The sequence below is a fragment of the Tenrec ecaudatus genome, chromosome 7 (assembly GCF_050624435.1).
Source record: "Tenrec ecaudatus isolate mTenEca1 chromosome 7, mTenEca1.hap1, whole genome shotgun sequence".
Taxonomy (NCBI): domain Eukaryota; kingdom Metazoa; phylum Chordata; class Mammalia; order Afrosoricida; family Tenrecidae; genus Tenrec; species Tenrec ecaudatus.
The window spans coordinates 96,405,145-96,426,455 of NC_134536.1; the positions used below are offsets into that span (position 1 = coordinate 96,405,145).

At 38.6% G+C, this 21,311-nt stretch overlaps 1 protein-coding gene across 1 annotated transcript in view; it reads right to left on the reverse strand.

The window, feature by feature from the left end:
- Positions 1-21,311, reverse strand: part of MEI4 (meiotic double-stranded break formation protein 4) — a 169,442-nt gene that overhangs the window by 101,966 nt on the left and 46,165 nt on the right. The gene's annotated exons all lie outside the window — the stretch shown is intronic.

Genomic DNA, 21,311 nt, shown 5'->3' on the forward strand with positions numbered 1-21,311 from the left:
TACTCATTAACAGCTCAATTTACTGACCGAATGCTGGGGGAATGGTAATATGGAACATTCAAAATAATGCTAAATAATTTATTGCTTTTAATTGTTGTTGAGCTTACTTAACACATTGTTCTTCTCTGTTGAAAGGTGTTATTACACGTTTACCATAGCCGTCTTTTTATTTTCATTACTATGGTTGTTATTAAAGGTGTGCCGAGTCCACCGGTCGCTCTCAGGGCTCCATCAAAGCAGTAGTTTTGTTTCCCTTGCTGTTTCACCTCAGTTTCTTAATTCACTTACACTTGTAAGCAGATAGCAGGAAAACAAGGCATTGAGTAGGTGATAGTCATTTTTGTTCTTAACATTTTAAAACACATTTTATACTACGAAGAAGCACTATGACTGTCTCAAAATACAATGAACATGCAAATCTTCCAGAACTTGTAGAGTCAGAAGTGGAGTCAGTAGTGCCCTGGGATAGTTATTCTGAAGAGCTTGCAAGGTCATGTAGTGCTCAGTTCAACTGAAGAAAATCAAAGTACTGCCAGGATGGATGAAGGCAGGACTTGGCAGGCCGGCCAGAGGCAGCTGCTGTTGCCGGGTGCCATCAAGTCGGTTCCCGACCCGTAATAACTTTAAGCAGGACAACACCCTGCCCAGCCCTACGCCACCCTCACAACTGTACCCATGGTTTAGCTCATTCCTGCAGTCACTGTGTCAATCCGTCTCCTTGAGAATCTTCCTCTCTTTCACTGCCCCTCTACTTGACTTAGCATGATGTTCTTCTCCAGGGACTGGCCGTTCAACACATGTGAAAAGCATGTAAGGCAAAGTCTTCCCATCCTCGTCTCTCAGGAGCACTCTGCCCATACTTCTTCCAAGACGGAGTGGTTTGCTTTTAACATACCATGTATTTCACGTTGCATATTGCTCATTGTCTTCCTCTACTATAAGTAAAGCTTCATTTGCCATTTGCAAATAAAAATAATGAAGTATCATAAAGTAATAAGACAACCAGCACATTAAGATTTGAAAATATCTTCTGCAAAAATTGTGACAATAATGTCATGTAAGTTAATTTGATACTACTGTCATAATTTTTGCAAAAGATATTTTCAAACCTTAATATGCTGGAAATCGTATTATATGCTCATAAATAGCTCAATTACTGAGCTAATGCTGGGGAAAGAGTATACACCAAAAAAAAGCAAACATATCTTAGAGAAGAGGGTAGAACTGCCACTGTGGGTTTCCAAGATTGTAGCTCTTTATGGGAGTAGAAATCCTTTTATACATTCTCTCCTTTAAAATCCAAGTTTATAAGCCAACGACCCTTCTTACTACATCCATCTTAAAGTTACTTTCAAGTCTTCCAGAGTCAACAGGTCCACAGAGGAACCTGGATTCCCTTCCCTTCTGACCTGTTCTTTCCTACACTCCCTGGGACTTATAAATGGCTTCTCCATCCAACCCGGGGTTACTATTCAGAAACCTGGATTATTCTTCCTTTTACTGCCTCTCTCCTTTTACTGCCTCTTTTCTTTTCCTCTCTCTTTCTCTCTCTCAACCTCCACCCCAACACACACACAATTTTGGCTAGATCAATACTCAATGTTTATATCATTTTAACTACAAAAATATTAAGTACAACCATACCAGGTACAATGTGTTTTTTTATTATGCATACTTTCCCTTAGCAGCTGCCTTGTTCATTTGCTAACATTTTATGTACATACTAAAAATTCACTCCCAAACTCTTTTACCAGCAGTCTTAATCTGCTTTCAGTGTCATTCCTCCATATGATGTAATTTCCTGCGGCACTGCCTTGGGGGATTTCCCTGGGATCTGTCCGTAATGCCTGTTCTCTAGATGTGGTGCCCAGTTGCCATCCTGAAGTTCCCTTTGGGCATCAACCTCTGAGATGATACAGGAAAGCAGATTTTGAGATCTAATATGCCTGAAAAATATTCACACTGCCCTTACATTTGATTGATAGTTTGATGAGGTCTAAATCCTTGTTTGAAAATAAGTTTCCTGGAAAAAATATAAAATAAAATAACTCTTCAAAGAAATTTCATTTTCTCCAATTTTTTCACTGTTACTTTGAAACAGTAGCCAGAGGAAGTGATGGAAAACTGCCCCTGAAAATCTCCTAGGGGTGAGGAGAACCTCCCAGAGCCCACAACAAGCCTCTCCCGGGCCTCCTAAGTATTCTTCTGAGCTACAGACCAGACCTGTCCTTGGCAAGGAAGATCAGGTCAACATTTTCTTAAAGCCAGGGGCTGTGGCGGTAGGCGCACAGTTGAACATATGTAAACAATAACTAGGTATTTGAATAAAATCAAATAATGGGTGAGAATGAATGCTGTGTAGGTGTGGTATGCAAAAAATTGCTCCCCAAAGACATCCACATCAAATCCTTAAAATTTATAACTGTAACTTCTTTGGAATAAAGGTCTTACAGTTAGTAAAGAATTTTAAGTAAAGAGATAATTGTGGACCCATCAAGTGGGCCCTGACAATTATCACAACTATCTTTACAAGACAAAGGCAAGAGAAGGTTAGACACACAGGGGAGCAGGCAATGTGAAGCCCTGGCATAGAGAAATATACCCACAAGCCAAGGGGTGCAAACAAACACCCACCAAAACCGATTGTGCCCTACAGAGCTATTCGAGGGGGTATGACCCAGTCAATGTCTTGAGCCTCTGGCTTCCAAAACAGAAAGATAAATTTCCGTTTTATAAGCCACCAAATTCCTGGTTATTTGTTATTGCAGTCACCAAAAACTAGTAAGTAACCTATCAATTTGTTGGCTCTACAGATTTCTTTGGGATCTGACTTGATTATGTGTCTAATCCCAGTTTATGCTCATTGCTTTTTCCTCTCAACCTGTAGCACATGGCCTCATTCGATTACTCCAATAACTCTCATCTCAGGGTCTGTGCACATGCTATCACAACTGTCACCAAAGTCCTTCATCCATGCCTACCTGCCCCCAACCTCTTTAAAACTCTACTTCTTCCAGGTGACTTGCTCTGACATCTCACCTTGTAAATTATGTGCCCCCTGCAGCCCTCTGTCACTGCACCAGCTTTGGTTCTTTTATCATACGTTCTATGCCCTTATGTCTACTTCTCCCCCACCTCCACCGCACCCCCACTGTACCTCCGAATGGCTCGCTCCCACTTTAGACTATTAGTTCCCCTGGGCAGATGACTAGAGTCTATGTAGTTTCCATAACGGTAACTAGTACATGATGAAAGGCACACGTTTCCTGTCAGAGGCTTTACACTGGGAAAGCACTAGGAGGAAAGCAGGTAAACAGCTTAATGGGAAAGCTCTGTATGCTCAGAGTAAAATCCTCTGCTTCAAAACAATTTCTGCCTGTAAACAAATGAGAAGCAATTCCACGCTCACAGAAATAATTGATTTTTGAAACTTTAAGCAGATTCTGAACTGAATTGAAAAAAACAAAGAAATTCAGCATGAAATATAGATTTTAAAAGCTAAAAACTAAAAATGTATTTCACAAAATTTGTTAAAACAAAGAGGAAGATGGTTGCATTTGTATGTGGACCAAAGAAGACCCACATCATTTATATTCATTTAGACACTAGGGTTACATGCAATTATTATGCTTAAAATAGACTTATTTACAGGCAATAAAGAAAATAGGAAATAAGTGATTCTTTATTAGAGTGGCATATTATCCTCCCTTTTATCTGTAAACTTAAATCTTTGCACAGAAAAAAAATGCAACAATTTCCATAAGCAAGCTGCAAATATTGTCCCTATGAAAATTAGAAAAATATTGCTAAAGCTTTTGATTTTCAATGTTTTAATTAAAAACCGAAATAACTTATTTTGCTTTAAGACAAAAATGTAAAGAACATTTAAAAATGAAATGTGATATAGTGCAGTCTAAGAAAGCATGGTCAGATCAGAGAGTCAATTCAATAGCAATGGCTTAGAAAGAGGGACTAATGTATGGTCAAACATCTGATTTTGTCACTCAAGTCTCTCATTCCTATTTAATAAAGTGCACTGGTTAACCTGCTTCACCTAAATACTTTTCATCTATATACTGAAAGCAGTAATAACCACACACAGAATTGTTGCTAGAATAGATAATAAACTGAAGCTGAGAGCACTTTACAAACTATAAAGTATGATTGAAACATAGACTGCTGCTAATTAGTTAGAAGAACACGTCGCACAATGCAATATGTTCTGAATGGGAATTGAACAGAGTCCTATTCCGGATATTCTTCCTTCCTCGGCGTGAACCCTGAAAGCTAACATTAAAATGAATATTAAGATGTTCGCTTAGAGCACTGCTTATTGAATCTGCAGGCATACCATTGAGTCACATTATTAAAATAAATAAAGAAACGCAGCTCTGCACAAACCCACTGCTATTTCCTCTGAGAGGACCCTAAAATAAAGGAACAATAAGTACCTATTGCGAGACCTCAAAATTGTAACCAATCGAGAACATGTGTTTTGGAAACTCCTCACATGAACAAACACCTGTGTCATTACTAACGTGACGTCTTAGCTTACAACAAAGAAATGCATGACAAATGCCATTAGTAGAACAGAATTAAATGAAAAATCCAGTACATTTTCCTGGTCAACACAAGTATGACTGAATGCGCTTTAAGATCCAACAGTCACAGCATTTCCACCACAGTGGCTCTTTGCAGGAGCAGCTGATAGGTTGGAACCACTGGCCTACACACTTATTCATCAGCACCAGCGGGGGTCCTGTATTGGTGACAAAAGATATCTGATTTCATAAATTGTATGTCTAGATTGCTCTATAAGCTGTCTGAATGTCACACAAAAATAAGAGTCTAAGAGGCAACCAACACCTGCAAAATCCTAAACCATAGCCTACAACGTAGCACCGTTTCCAAGGGACTGGTCTATTGAGTAAGTGAAATTATGATACTCAAGTAACTAATTTATAGAGGTTCTTCCATAATTAAAATGAAAGAAAGAAAGATCATTATGCACCCCTACGCTCATCTGTAACTGGGAATTTATAGCTATGGAAGTAGGGTCAGTGATATTAAGAAGCACCATTGAGCTATCTGGTACATGATTATAGATCAGGAACGTAATTTCAATGTCAGTAAAATAGGACTGTTCAGAAGGTTCCCTATATAATAGTTGGATTCAAATATCAGGAAATTATATTTATGTATATAGGATATATGAAAAGAAGCTTTTTTTATTTCCTGTGTCTTTAAACAAAGGTCCTTATGTGTTATGGTGTGTGCCTGACTACTAACCTAAACTAACTCTGCTGCTATTATGAACACTGCTAGGATGGTGTCAGACACAGTGGAAAAATACAATTAAAAAAGGAACAAGGAAGAAAATTAACAAAAAAACAACTATTAAGTACTTGCATGCTGCCAAAAGTTATGCTATGCATTTTTATTAAAAATTCCCAATAACTTTGAGAAGTAGTTACAATTGTTTTTTCCATGTTATAGATATGGGACTTGAAGTTAAGTAACTTGTCCCAGGCCACAGATAGAACATGAAAGTTTGAGATTCTAACCTACCCTATTTTATATTTAAAATAATTTAAAATGATTAACCTACTCTATTCATATTTTTGCTTTCTTTTTATTGAGGTTTTTAATGTTTTACTGTGCTATTCTTCTTAGGTATTTTGTTTGTTTATAAATGTTTTCCCGTGTATTAAATTCAAGATAAGTAAATCTAACTTGAAAAGTTCATTAAAAAAGTGAACCATGCTAAGTATGCTAAAGTAATATATGATGAACTAAAAAGTGATTATTTAGACAATAATTGCTACAAGAGATCAAAAGAGGACCCTATTTTAGGGCCTGGTTGATAACAATGAATTTCTGAGTATAGTGATATATGAACCACATTTTGAAAAGTAGGTAGGATTTGCATACAAAAAATATGCATTCATTTTGGAGGGATGTGTCAAATACTGTAAATAATTCCCCTGATGGTCTTTACTCTCGAGCAATCACAAAATCCTTTTAGAATCAGGTAAGCAGTATGACCTTCTTCTTGGGAAAGGAGCACCCAAAATCATTCATGCAATATTCGATAGTGGGTGGAATTACTGACAGTGGGTGGAATTACTGACACCTGTATACCTTAAGAAGCACTGAACTAAATGAGGAAGTTCTAATTTAACAAATTCAACAGAGCATAAAGAATCGCCCCATAATGTTCCTAAGGTGAACCAGAGACATACAGACATACATAAACCATAAGTGCATGAATAGGTTTGGGGTTTGCACTTAATTCTAACCCCAATCTTAGAACAATTAGTTATTATGACATAACCCTGCTTGAAGTTCAACCCCATAAACAGATACTAAAGATATGGGTGTTATAGCAAAGTATGAAGAAACTAGATGGTGTAGAGCTGTCAGGAAAAAATGCCTTCGGGGTCTGAAAGGCTTGTTTTTAAACAAGCAACCATCTAAGTGAGGCGTCAGCTAAGTCCACACGGAAGAAGTGCATTGGCCTGTGTGATCCAAAGACTGCAAATAATACAATCCGTATGTGAAGGAGGGATGCCATCAGAGCTTCAGTGGCGAAGGCCTATTTTGCAGCAGGTCATGGATAGCAGTGGACGTCTACAATCCGCCTGCAGAATCCACGTGTGGATTAGCTGTGGAGCCGCCCCACGGTCATAGTCGAAGGATGTGCCTAGCCCTGCTTTCAGACGGAGAGCACAGTAACAGTTATGGCAGAGGCAAGTAGGTCAAAAGGTAATCTCACTTGATCCCTCCATCTATCATTCTGGACCCATTTTAAAGCTGTTTCAGTTAAAACAAAACTTTAGGTGAAACACAAGTGGATTAAGCCCCTGGTGAACTCCCGCTGACCATGCACCGGGGATGTGAGTACCCCTTGATAACATGAAAAATACATTGGACACTGGATCGTTGCACATGCAGTTAGGTTAAAATTTAGCCTCCTGATCACTTGATCTCCTTTATGACCATTTAAATGTGTTCTAGTTTAAGTATTTTCTGCTTTTCTATTGAGGTTTTTATCTGTTTTACTTATTATTTGCCTTAGTTTTTTTGTTTGTTTTAGCATTTTTCTTTAGATGAAATTCAAAATAGGTAAATGTATAGAGACAGTAACTAGATTAATGGTTACATGGGAGTCTGGTAGGTGATGTTGGGAGAAAATGAGGCTTCTGGGAATAAGAAAAGGTGAAAAGCAAATCATATTCCACAAATAAAAATCAGAATTACTTTAAATTTCTAATCAGGATGTTATCAAAAAATGGCCTAAACTCTATGGGGGAAATTTTTTCCTACCTAGAATTCTACCTAAAATGTTGGAATAAAATAATTGTAAGTAAATTAACATTTTAAATGTTTGCATTCTATGGACACTTGCTAAATGAACTGCCAAAGTATATGTAACATATAAATGAAGCTATAAACCAAGAATGTGAATAGAAAGGTCCTGGGAATATGTGATCCAGCATAAGAAATAAGCAAAGGGAATCACCAGGATCCTGATTAAAAGTTATCCCTGGGGTAATACTGAGCAGCAGACAGTGAGAACATTCAGTCCATATTAGAACAGGGAAATGGGAGGCTACAGAAGGTGTACCTATTAAAAAAAAAAAAGGTGGAACTGATAAATAGCTTAATTTGTTTAGGCATAATGAGAAGATGTTACAACAATGTTTACAATTGACTGGAAATATAATCAGAAGCACAGAAAATTAAACAAATGATACAGAGAAGTTATTAAATTTTTAAAAAATTAAAATTACACAGAAAATACACATTATATATGTTTCAGTGCTTTAAAAATGGATACTTATCACAATATAAGTACTTAATGTTGATTTAACCAAATTTCATATTAAACCTGTTTAGGAATTAAAGGGGAAAAGGGTAGCTTTGTAAAGTAACATTTTTTCTTCCATGATACTAACTGAACAGACAATAAAATAAAAATATTTGAGAAATGGTAGTATAAGCCATTTTTTCAAAAGCATGGATGTAAATAATTCCACGAAAAGTTTAAAGACCTGAGAATGATGGTGTCTGAGGTCTGGTACTCAGGACCTAGGTGGTAGGCAGCAAAATGATTCTTGGTCATTATAAATGTAGCCTATTATTTGATTTTAAAAATATACATTCACAGATTTACAAGTTGGGATGACGAAGTAGACTTATCCTTTTTGTTCCCACTAAGTACAACTAACAACAAACCTTAGAAGATTAATGGCGAGAAGAAGGCAGGTGGCTATGGCCTTAAGACCCAAGAAGTACAAAAGAAGTGCCCCCGATTTGGGGCTAAAGAGGCCAAAGTCTAAGAAATATCAACAGGAACAGACAAAAACAAACAGGCCTATTATTTCCAGACAGATAACCAGAGAAGAGGCAGCCTAGTATGTAAGTTTTTAGTAGTACCATGGACTACTGAAAGAACATATAAATGTCTTAGAAGAAGCACCACCAGAATCCTCTTTAGAGGCAAGGATGGGGAGCCCTCCTGTCCTGTACGCGGGACTTGTCAGGAGAGACGCATCTCTGGGAAAGGACCTCATGCATGGCAAAGCAGAGGCAGAGGAAAAGAGGAAGGCAGGGTGGGTTTACAAATAAGAGCAATCGTGAGGAGGGTGCAGGACCAGGTGATGTTTTGTTTGTTGTACAAGAGGTTGCTGGGTTGGAAAGGACTTGAGGGGACCCAACAACAACCACAGCTGACACAGAACACCGGGCTTGGGGCGGGGTGGGGGGGGGGGCGTTGTCTACCCTTCCAGACACGTTGCAAAGGCCACGTGGGAAGTCTAGGCTTTCACCTTCATCAAGCTGTAAAGAGACTCCGCAAACCCTGACACTAAGTTGAACACTGACAATATAAGCTGAAGGAAGTAATGCGTGAAGTATAGTATCATATGAGGGTGGAAAATATATACAAGCCAGACAGTAACTGCTAAATGGAACCGTAGGTACTATGGAGACTGTATGGAGGAATACTCAATCAGCAGGAATGGGCAGTGTTTTATTCTGTTGCGTACAGCACCACTAGGAGTTGAAACTAATCCAATGGTACCTAGTAACAACAACAACTCAATCAACAAACAGGTACATAGTTGAGGAAAAGGCTTCTTAGAGGAGCGAGGATAACAGTAAGAGGATCTACTCACATCAAGTCAGGAATAATGGAGAAGGTATTCTAGTCCAAGGAATTAACATGGATTGAGGCACACAAATAAGGAACAGAAGTAGAAGTACCTGGAAAACTACAAACGATCTAAATGGAATGGCGAATGCAGAGGACAGATAGGGGGAAAGTCAATACAGAGGAGGCGGGATAAATAGAGGCCAAGAGCTTTGTATGTTATGTGAGGTATGTATACTTCCTGGTAAGTCCACGAATAGTCACTAAAAGACTTTGAGCATTTTTAAATGACACTCTGACAAAGGTAAATTGGATGGATTGGAATAATTAGACATAAACTGTTCCAGAACATAGAAAAAGATGGCAAACTTCCATATTCTTTCTATGAAGCTAGTATAACTCTGATACCTAAACTGGGAAAGGATCCCACAAGAATCAAGAACTACAAACCAATTTCCCTATTGAACATCAATGCAAAAATCCTTAAAAAAATACTGGGCAACAAAATACAAAAGCACATAAAACAAATAATTCACCATGACCAAGTGGGATTCATACCAGGGATGCAGGGATGGTTCAACATATGAAGAACCATTAGTATTATTTGCCACATTGAAATGAAAAATAATGAGAACCACATGATAATACTGATAGATGCAGAAAAAGCATTCAACAACATCTAACACCAACTCTTGTTTCATACACTCAAGAAGATAGGAACGGAAAGAAAAGTCTTCAATATTATACAAGCTATATATGAAAAACCAACAGCCAATTTGGTAGTCAATGGAGAAAAGACTAAATCAATTCTTCTGAAAAAGGGGACTAGACAAGGCTGACCCCTGTCCTCCTTCACTCTTATTTAACATCGTACTGGAGGTCATGGCTAACAGTATAGGGCAAAAGAAAAGACATCAAAGGTATTCGTCAGTGGAAGGAAGAAGTGAAACTACTGTTATTTGCAGATGATATGGTTTTGTCTATGGAAAATCCCACGAGAGGCATACTGGAAGCAATAGAGGAATATGGCAGAGTGGCACGTTACAAGATCAACAAACAGAAATCTATTGGACTACTATACACGTCGGAAAAGGCTACAGAAGAGAGGCTCAGAAAGGTGGTACCCTTCACAATAGCCAAACACAAATTAAAATATCTAGGGATATACCTGATGAAAAAAAAAAAGATCTGAACAAGGAAAACTACAAATCACTATTAAAAAAAAGGGTGACCTCAACAAATGGAAGGACAGCCCATGCTCGTGGATCTGAAGACGCAATATAGTGCAGATGTCAGTTATACCTAAGTCACTATGTAAGTTCAACCTCTCCTGATCCAATACCATCATCCTTCTTCAAAGAAAAGGAAAAACAAATTACCAGCTTCATAAGGATAGGGAGGAAGGCCAGAATTAGCAAAGAGCTCCTCAAGAAGGACAAAGTTGGAGGGCTTGTTTTACCCGACTTTAGCACCTTCTATACAGCCACAGTAGTCAAAAACGATGTGATATTGGTATAATGATAGATATTCAGACCAATGGAAAGGATTGAAAACCCAGAAATAAAATCATCAGCATACAAACAATTGATCTTTGATAAGGGTCCAAAAATATCCAAAAGGAAGCAATGCCCTCTTCAATATGTGGTGCTGGAAAAAAATAGATACATATCTGCAGAAAAATGAAGACCCTTATAAAAAGACCCATACCTCACTCCATGCACAAGAATACACTCAAGGTGGATTACAGACCTAGAGGAAAAACCCAAACTATTAGGACTGTTAATGAAGGAATTAAAACAAATCTGAGAACTTTGACTCAGGGAATACATAGAATAGACTATCAGAAATAAGGAAGGACATAAACACAGAGGAGGCACAAATTGACAAGTGGGATACACTAAAGATAAAACACTTGTGTACATCAGAAGAATTCTCCAAGAGAGATAAGAGAGACCACAGAATGGGAAAACATTTTTCACAAAGACACATCAGACAAAGGCTTTATTAATAAAATCTACAATTCTCTCATAACTTAGAACAAGAAAAAAACACCAATTGTCCACTGAGGTGGTCAAGGGACCTGAACAGAAGTTTCTCAAGGGCAGAATCAAAATGGCCAATAAATATGTGAGAAAATGTTCCAGATTTTTAGCCATAAGAGAAATTCAAATGAAAACAACTATGAGATATTACTTGACACCCTCAAAGATAGCCCAATTCAAAAAATCAGAGAGTAACAAGTGTTGGAGGGGCTGTGGAGAGACAGAAACTCTCATCCACTGCTGGTGGACCTGTAGTTATATACAGGCATTGTGGACATTATATGATGCTATCTAAAACAGATGGAAATTGAGTTACCATATAACCCAGCAATCCCCCTAGTGGACATATACCCAGAAGAGGCAAGAAACAAACCACAGCCAAACATCTGTGCTCCAATGTTCATCACAGCTCAGTTCACAATTGCTAGGAAACAATCCAAATTTCCATCAACAGCCAAATGGATTAAAAAAACACTGTGGTACATACATCCAAAGGAGTACTACGCATCCCTGAAAAGCACTGATGACCGCATGAAGCACATCGCCACATAGGATGAACTGGAGGAAATCATGCTAAGCAAAGTAAGCCAAGCACAAGAGGAAAAGGACAACATGAATCCATTGAGGTAAGCTCAAAAAATCCAAACAGGACATAGGGAAGAAGCTACTGTACACAGACATTCCTGGAGTGAGGTCGAGGTAATATGACAAAGGCCAGACTAAACCTAGCGATACATATGGTAGCCAACTAAAAATGAGGAGGGGGAAAAAGACATAGGTACCCGAGGGAACAGGGCACTAACCCACCCAAGGGAAGGGTGATGTTTCTATCTCCACAGGGAAAGAGGGATCAGACTTCAACCCGGTGCTCCAAGACAAAAATATAACACACTGACATGAAGCAGGGAACCGATAGAGGGGCCTGAGAGGCCGGCCCCTTTACCAACTGAGTGGACAGGCACCCCCCCCTCTACCCCGCCCAGCCCCAAAAGAATTCATTTCAGAGGACAGCACTGAAGCTACAGCTCAAGGAGAGGGACGTGTCGATCAGAGCACACAGGAGCCAACAAGCAAGGAGGAAAAAAGAGTGAAGCACATCTGGCCCACCAAGTCCTGAGGACAATATTCCTGCTCAGAGCAGCCAATGCACAGAGAGGACCACAGGGCCGGCCCCACCACGAGACACAATGTTCCTCACTGACCCATAGCACCATGGGGGACAACACGGGAGACACAAGGTGGGAATTGTGCCCCCCCTGACCCCATGACATTGAGGCGAGACACCAGGAGCATGCAACAGAGCAGCAAGCGGAGCAGAGAAATGAAGTCCCCAAGGAGTACCAAAAATAAGGCTGTAGGGCCAGGGTGTGGGGCCCCATCAGACTTGACTGGAAAAGACTGCTAAAGGAAAAGAAATAGACTTGAACTATGTATAGGCTTTTCTTTATTTTTCCTTGGCTTTGTTGTTGTAGCTATTGTTTTATTTTCTATTGTTGCTTTGCTGTGCTTGGTCTTGTGTTTGTGCATATTGTTGCCTCTGCATGTCTATCTGGATAGAATAGGCAGGATAAACAAGCTGGAAGAGGATAGAACAATGGGCTGACAGTTCCCTGGGGGACAAGTGAGATGGATAGGCAGGGGAAAGGAGTGGCTGTTAACAAACCCAGGGACAAGGGAACACAAGTGACCAAAAATGGATGGCAAGGAGGGTGGAGGAGTCCTGGTAGGGCTTGATCAAGGGCAATGTAACTGAGAGGAATTACTGAAACCCAAATGAAGGCTGAGCATGATTGTGGGACAAGAGGAAAGTAAAAGGAAATAGAGGAAAGAACTAGGAGGCAAAGAGCATTTATAGAGATCTAAATGCAGGCATGTACGTATGTAAATAGATTTATATATGATGATGGTAAAGTAGATGTATGTGTGTGTATACAATATACACTATATATATATATATATATATGTTTAGTTTTAAGGAAGCAGATGGACATTAGGCCTCTACTCAAGTACTCCCTCAATGCAAAATCACTTTGTTCTATTAACCTGCCATTCCATGATGCTCACCTTCCTGACAAGATTGCTGAACACAAAGCCTGTGCAGAAGCAAATGTGGTGAAGAAAGCTGATGGTACCCAGCTGTCAAACGCTATAGCATCTGGGGTCTTAAAGGCTTGAAGATAAACAAGCAGCCATCTAGCTCAAAGTCCACATGGAAGAAGCACTCCAGCCTGTGTGATCATGAGGTGTCGATGGGATCAGGTATCAGGCATCAAAGACAAGGAACAAAAAAATCATAATGTAAATGAGAGGGGGTGTGTGGACTAGAGGCCCAAAGCCAATCTGTAAGCAATTGGACATCCCCTTACAGAAGGGTTGTGGAGAGAAGACAGGCCAGTCAGGTGCAGAATAGCACCAATGAAACATACAGCTTTCCTCTGATTCTTTAATGCTTCATTCCCCCCACTATCATGACCCTAATTCTACCTTACAAAACCGGGTAAACCAGAGCATGTGCATGGTACAGATAAGAGCTGGAAACACAGGGAATACAGGACAGATAAACTCCTAGGGACCAATATTGAAAGTAGCCATACCAGGAAGGTAAGAAGAAGGTGGGGGATGAAGTGGGGAACCAATCACAATGACCGACCTATAACCCCCTACTAGGGGAGTGGAAAACAGACAAGGGTGTAAAGGGAGACATTGGACAGTACAAGATATGAAAAAATAATTTATAAATTATTAAGGGTTCATGAGTGAGGGAGGAGGGTAGAAAGAAAATGCTTTGGAAATGATGATCACAACATATGTACAAATCTGCTTAAGACAGTGGATGCATGTATGGATTATGATGAGTTGTATGAACCCCCAATAAAATGATTAAAAAGAACGATTAGACAAGTCAGGGATGTAACACAAGGCTATTGTAGGAATTCAGACAAGAAGGGATAAGCATATAGACCACAGGGAATAGGGCATCTGTACGTATCACATAGCCACAGTGAGTTTTACTAGTTAAGAAGAATTGTGGGGAGAAAAAAATGAAGGAAAGAGACTGACATTCAATTCCCATGCTAGATCTTAGAGTTTCCATCACTACTTACTAGCTCTGTTGCTTTGAAAGAATCTGAGTCTCATTTTTCACCCATAGGAGATATAAAAAAGAATGACCTTCATCCCTATCTTAGTGAGTTATTGTATAAATTTAATAAGCAATTAAGTGGAGACAAATGTAAGAAATGGACAATAAGTCTTACTAGGGTAAGTAAAAAGCACTGTTGTAAAACCACAGAAGCTTTTATTAAACAAAATATCAAAATTGGAAGCTATGTTTCTTAACATACACTCCGTCTATGCCAATACATTTCAGAAGGTGGTGGTGTCTCTCTCAAATTCTCTGAAGAATTCTGCACACTTCTATTTACACCATGTCAAATATCCATTTTGAAGGGCTCAACTCATGCTTATGTTAAATGTTCCATGAGTTTGGGGGCCAAAATGAAATCTAAATTACAGTATCAATGTTGTAGGGAGGATAGGGTAAGGTTTCCCCAAAATTCTCATAGGATAGCCCTTGCTATTCTCAAAGAATGTATAGGTAAATTTCTGTGATTGAGAACACAATTTTTGCCAGAAGCTTCCTGACTTGTTTCTCACCAATGCAGTTTTCAATTTTGTTAAAACTTTTTCCTAATGAGTCCTTTTGAGTGTCCTGGGTCCTTTGAGAAAATGTATTCTGTTGGCCCTTTTGGAATTCCACAGTGAAAACTGCCGCAACCTTCTGAGCTGATTCTACCTTGCATTTAACTCTGCCAGGAGATGCCCCTACAAGGCTTAAAAGAACTGAAGTAAAAATTCAAGCCATGAGTTGCACCATTGAGGAATCTATGGGCAAAATGATGAAAGACAAAGGAAGCATCCAATAAAATGGCAGAAGGCAGAGTTACTGTAACACAAAGAATTTAACCATGTCCAGAGATAGCATATGATCAAGAACTGACAATATTAAAGGGAGCAATCCCATCTGCACTAAAGACAGTAATGGACAACAAAAGCACCAGGAGTACACAGAATACCAACGGCAATGTTCGACAAGGTGATGCAACAGTGGAAGCACTCACTAGTTGATACCAGAAATGTGAAAGAGAGTTAACTATCTACCCAATAGACTTGAAGAAATCCAAATTTTTGTCTATTCCAAATAAAGGCACCCCAACAGAATGTAAAAATAAATTAATAATAGCATTAATACCATATGTGGCAGTATATTGGCAGAGAGTGGCCAGAAATGCAGCTGCAGTGAGAAGACACGAAAGAAAGGCTACCATTGCTGATGCCCAATGGACATCGGCTGCAGACAAAGATACCAAAATGGCATTCATGTGGGTTTAGTTGTATTTCATTGACTATCCAAAGGCATTCCAATTGTGTGATCACAATGAACTGTGAACCCCTGCATTTCAGAACACTTCATTATAATCATGTGGAACTTCTACCTGCTCAGGGAACAGGTATTTGAAACAGGAAACATGCATTCTCTCATCACACTTACTCAATCAGTGTGCTGAGTCAATACTCGGAAACACTGGACTGGAGGAAGGATTGTTAACAAATTCCTGTATGCAGATGACACAGCCTTGCTTGCAGAAAATCAAGGGATTTAAAGCAAGTAATAGTAAATATAAAAAATTACCGCCTCGACATAGATTCCATACAGCTCAACTACAGACGTTTCAATATGTCAACATACAGAAAACAAAAACACTCCTCTCACTAAACAGAAAACATCACAATAAACAGAAACGATCCAAGTTTCCAAGGATTTCCATTCACTTGAATATGCAGTCAATGCTTGTCAACACAACAATCAAGAAATCAAACAATGCACTGCACTGGGCAGTGCACTGGACATAAGATCTCTTTCAAGTATTAATGAGCAAAGACGTCACCTTCAGGACTAAGGGGTGACTGACCCAAGCCAGGTATTTTCAATTACACTTCCTATGTATGTGAAAGAGAGACGATGAATAAAGAAGATTAGAGAAGAATTGATGCCTTAAATACAGTATTGGCAAAAAACACTGATAGTACTATATACTGAAGCAAAGCAAACTAATCTGTCTGACAAAAGACTCCTTAGAAGCAAGAAAGGTGAGATTTCACCTCATGCACATTAAACATGTTATAGTCCACGGTGAAGGGCATTATGTTTGGTAGAGGAAGGCCCTCAGTGAGATGTACTGACACAGGTGCTACAGCAATGAATTCAAACAGCAATAGTTGTGAGGACTGCATAATATCGATAGTGTTCTGTTTCATTGTAAATGTGTTTGTTGTGTGTGGGAACCAGTCAATGGCATCTAACAACAATAACAACATCAATAGATCATTCAAAACAACCCCAAAGTATCTAATCAAGTCCTAAGAATGCAGTTCAGTCATCATTTTTAAAAATAATTTTATTGGGGGCTCGTACAATTCTTATCACAATCCATACATACATCCATTGTGTCAAGCACATTTGTACATTTGTTGCCATCATCATTCTCAAAACATTTGCCTTCCACTTGAGCCCTTAATATTGGCTGCTTATTTAAATCTTCAAAAAGTTCATGGAAAAAAGATACTATAATCTTTCTGTGAATTATTTAAAGCCTCATCGTATATATAATTTCTGGATAACTGAAAATCACAATGAACTCAAGATTTTGAAGGTCCAACATATTCATTGATCACTAAAGATGTATTACGAAGTATGATAAGAATTATTTTACTAATTGTGTTAGTCTGGGTAGACTAGAGAAACAAATACATGGATACACATATGTGTTTAAGAGTTTTATATACAAGAGCAATTGAGCATTGAGAAAACATCCCAACCCAGTCCAGTCCAAGGCAATAAGTCTGATAGTAGCCCATATGCCCAATACCAATCTATAAAGTCCTCTTCAGACTCACGAAATACATGCAATGAAGCCAAATGCAAGATGATCACAAGCCAGTAGGTAGAAAGTTTTGTGGACCAGTGGTGTTGTAAGCATCTCAGCGCAGGCAGGGAGGGGTCTCTCTGTGGCTTTTCCAGCTTCCGAGTTCTGGTTGCATCTATGTGGCTTGTCTTGTGCAATGTCTCCAAGGGAGTGGAAGAGAGACAGAAGTATCTTTCACCTCCAAGGAGGAAGTCCCAGATTTCCCAGAATTCTCAGCAGAAAGTCATGCCCACACAGAAGTCTCATTGGCTATCTCCAGATTGACAACCTAGACTCCACCTCTACACTCTTAAACCTTAAATTGACACCAGATTAGGTGACTACCACACTATCAACATTGCAAAGCTATATTTCCTTTAAAAATAGCTGTACACAAATTGAAAATCCATGATATTACTGGCATAATAGAAAAAATATTTACATCTATGTTTGGCAGGGTCCTCTAGAGAAACAAAACCAGGACACTTATTGATTATGTATATTATATATGTGGATATATAATATATATATGGATAAATTTATATAGCAAAAAAAGAATATAACAGCAAATTAGTCCACACAGCAGTACAGAGAGCTCGGTCCAACTCACTTCCATGGGACAATTAATACACTGACTCGCACTGCCAAGGAAGCAGACAGTAGGAAGATGCAATGTTGAGGCGTAGCAACATAGAGAAGCAGGTCTTGGTGGAGCCTCAGGGTGTAGTGATTCAAAGTGGCCGGAGGGAGGTGCAGGGTCTGGAGGGGAGGCAAGAAAGGTGGAGCCCCCTGCAGGCAACAGACACAGCAAAATGGGACAGTGCAGCGGTGTGGAACATCACAATACAGCACAGCAACACAGTCCACCATGGCCCACAGGTTGGCTCGGCCCATGGGTAACACAGCACATGTGGTGAGGCAGGGCAGCTACTTCAGGCAGCCACACTGGTCCATCACCAGGACCATCAGGGAGAGAGAGGGGCTGGCCCCCAGTGAGCCATTTATCTTGGTTGCACCTTCAAAGGAGGACACCAAGCTGCGACCTGATTGACAGGCTAAACTCCGCCCTTACCTTCTTACAGGTGCCACATTGGCACAAAAAAACTATCGCAACATATTTTCTGCTCACATTGCACAAAGAAAGCTTTATGAAATCAAGAGTAGGGCTCAAATTTCAAAGTAATATTGTTTATACATTTTCATTCTATGAAAACAAGATTATTTCCAAACTAAAATTATTTCCTTGCTTATGCTATTCGTTTTTAAACTACTAAGTATAGAATCAGTGAAAAGTTCAATTACAGAATTATCATCTCAAATTATATCCTTTTTGAAATATTGCTTGATATATAAGAATTAAATATCCCCCCAAAATTTAAGGGCAATCACGCATTCATTTTCCTCATAAAGAATCAACTTCGATGAAAATATCTTGATATAATGATGACGACAATTAAGATTATGATAGTGACAATAATGATACCAGTATCTGAATAATTTAATGTACGATACCTTTGCTGAAGAGAAAAAACAAACAAACAATGGAGAATACCAGTACATTTATTTATAAGTAACCTGATCCAAATTCTAAGTGGTGGGAATGATTTTCAGATTCTCCTTTATTTGAAATGTAACAGAGTTTTCTAAGAAATGACTTAAATCTTCATTCACTCACTTTTCAGTTTCTGACCATTTATTAAAAAGTATACATTTCAAATCCATTTATTTTACAATGAGCTTCCTCTCCACACTCCAGTACTTCGACAAAACCTCCAATGATATTTTTGTCCATGTAAATCATATGACTTTCCTTTTCTTAATTCAGAGAATAAATATATTGAAAAAACGTACGTGCACTGTCTGGCAATGCTGCTGAGAGCACACTGCTAATCAATATGTAGGAGATTCTAAATTACATAAAACATGTATAAAATAGCTTTAAAAGACAGCAGAAATATATATTTTATAAATGTTAGATAATATTTAGTATTTCAGTAATTTAATAATGGTTAGGAAGCAAATTATATATAGTGGATCTCCATATATATCTAGATAACACTATCAAAAATATGATGTTTAGTTATTGGTTATGTTCCACAGAAAAATATTCCAGTTTTACAAACAGAAAATTAAATAGCTTTCAAATGCCAAAACTTTAATTTTAGAATTTTCTATAATATTGTCCAACTCATACAGTAATAGGCTTCCCAGAAGGAACGAGTAAATGCTTGGACAATAACTTAGGTTATCAATTAAAATTTATCAGTGTTCACTATTCAAATAAAGTCTACACTGTGCTGTATCCTTAGATCAAATCACTGAGGCTAACACTAAATACTGTATGTATTAAAAGAGATGTTGTGATGGTTAGGTCCAATCAAGCCAGTTTGACTCATAGCAACTCTGAGTACAACAGAACAAAACACTGCTCAATCCTGCATCATTGCAATTGTTGCCTGGTCTGGGTCCATGACTGCAACCACTGTGGGACTTCCTTTATTTCACTAACCCCTCTGGTACCAAGCACAATGTCTTCTCCTGGAACTGGTCCCTCTTGATAGCATGCTCAAAGTATGTAAGAAATGACTCACCAGACTCACTTCTAAGGAGCACTTTGGCGTCATTTCTTCCAAATATTTATGTTTTCATTCTTCTAGCAGTCTGTGGTATATTCAGTATTCTATGCCAACTCCGTAATTCAAAGGCACCAATTGTTCGGTCTTCTTTATCCAGAGTCTTCGCATGCACAGGAGGCAATTGAAAGTACCAGGGCTCGGGTTAGATGCACCTCAAAGTGACACCATTTATTCTTAACACTTAAAAGAAGATTTTTTTTTTTTTTGCAGCAGATTTGCCAAATGCAATACTTGCTCTGATTTCTTGATTGTAGCTTCCAGGCACATTTACTGTGGATTCATGTAAAATAAAATGCTTGACACCTTTGGCATCTTCTGTGTTGATTATAATGGTCTCCATTAATCCACTGGCACGGGTTTTATAATCCAGACTGAAGGCGGCAGTCGTTGGTCTTTATCAGTAAGGGCTTCAAGTCCTCTTGGCTCTCAGTTTGCAAGGTTCCATCATCCATATATCACAGGATGTTAATGAGGCTTCCTCCATTCCTGTGCAGTGTTCTTTTTCATCTAATCTAGTTTCTCATATCAATTACTCATCAAACAGATTGAATATGGATGCTGCAAGGATAAAAACCGATGCACACCTTCCCAGATTCTAAACAACAACAACACTATCCTCTGATGCGCACCTTCCCAGATTCTAAACAACAACACTATCCTCTGATGCACACCTTCCCAGATTCTAAACAACAACACTATCCTCTGATGCACACTTTCCCAGATTCTAAACAACAGCACACTGTCCTCTGATGCACACCTTCCCAGATTTTACACTATCCTCTCGTTCTGTTCAAACGACTGATTCTCAGTTTAAACTAAGGTTCCTCAGGAGCACAATTAAGTATTCTGAAATTCTCCTTCTTGAAATGTTATCTGTAATTTTTATGATACACATAGTCTAATTTATTTGTATAAACAATAAAATAATAATTATGACTATAATAAAATAATGCCAACAATTTTTTTCCACCAGAGAAAAACAATTATATGTTGAATATTTCTTGTCTTTTGCTATTTTTAGAATTAATCAAAAATGATTGAAATAGGGAGACATTTGGAGTGTCCCAAATAATCAGATAGTGAGGAAGATAAAAAAGTAATGGAAAAAGGAAGAATAAAATATAAAAAGCTTCCCTCAATCTCAAAAAGAACTAAAAGTTTCCCAAGTCAATATTTCTAACACAATTATAAATAACTAAGAAAACCAAAGCCTCACAATATTTGTTCCTTTGATAGTTTTGTCAATTAAGCTACATCCACAAAGGGTCCCTGGGGAGTGGGAGTGCTACTTCCAAGAGAAGAATAAAGCGGTCTTTATTTGGTAGTCGTTTCGAGGAAAAAATCAGTACAGCACAGACAATCCAACATGAGGAATTTAACATACAACTCAAAAACGCACTATCATTGAGTCCGTGCTGTCAGTGGCCCTCCATAGCAGTCTCTGAGACTGTAACTGTTTCTGAGCATAGAAAGCCCTGTATTTTCCCCCAAAGGGAGAAACCACTACGGAAGC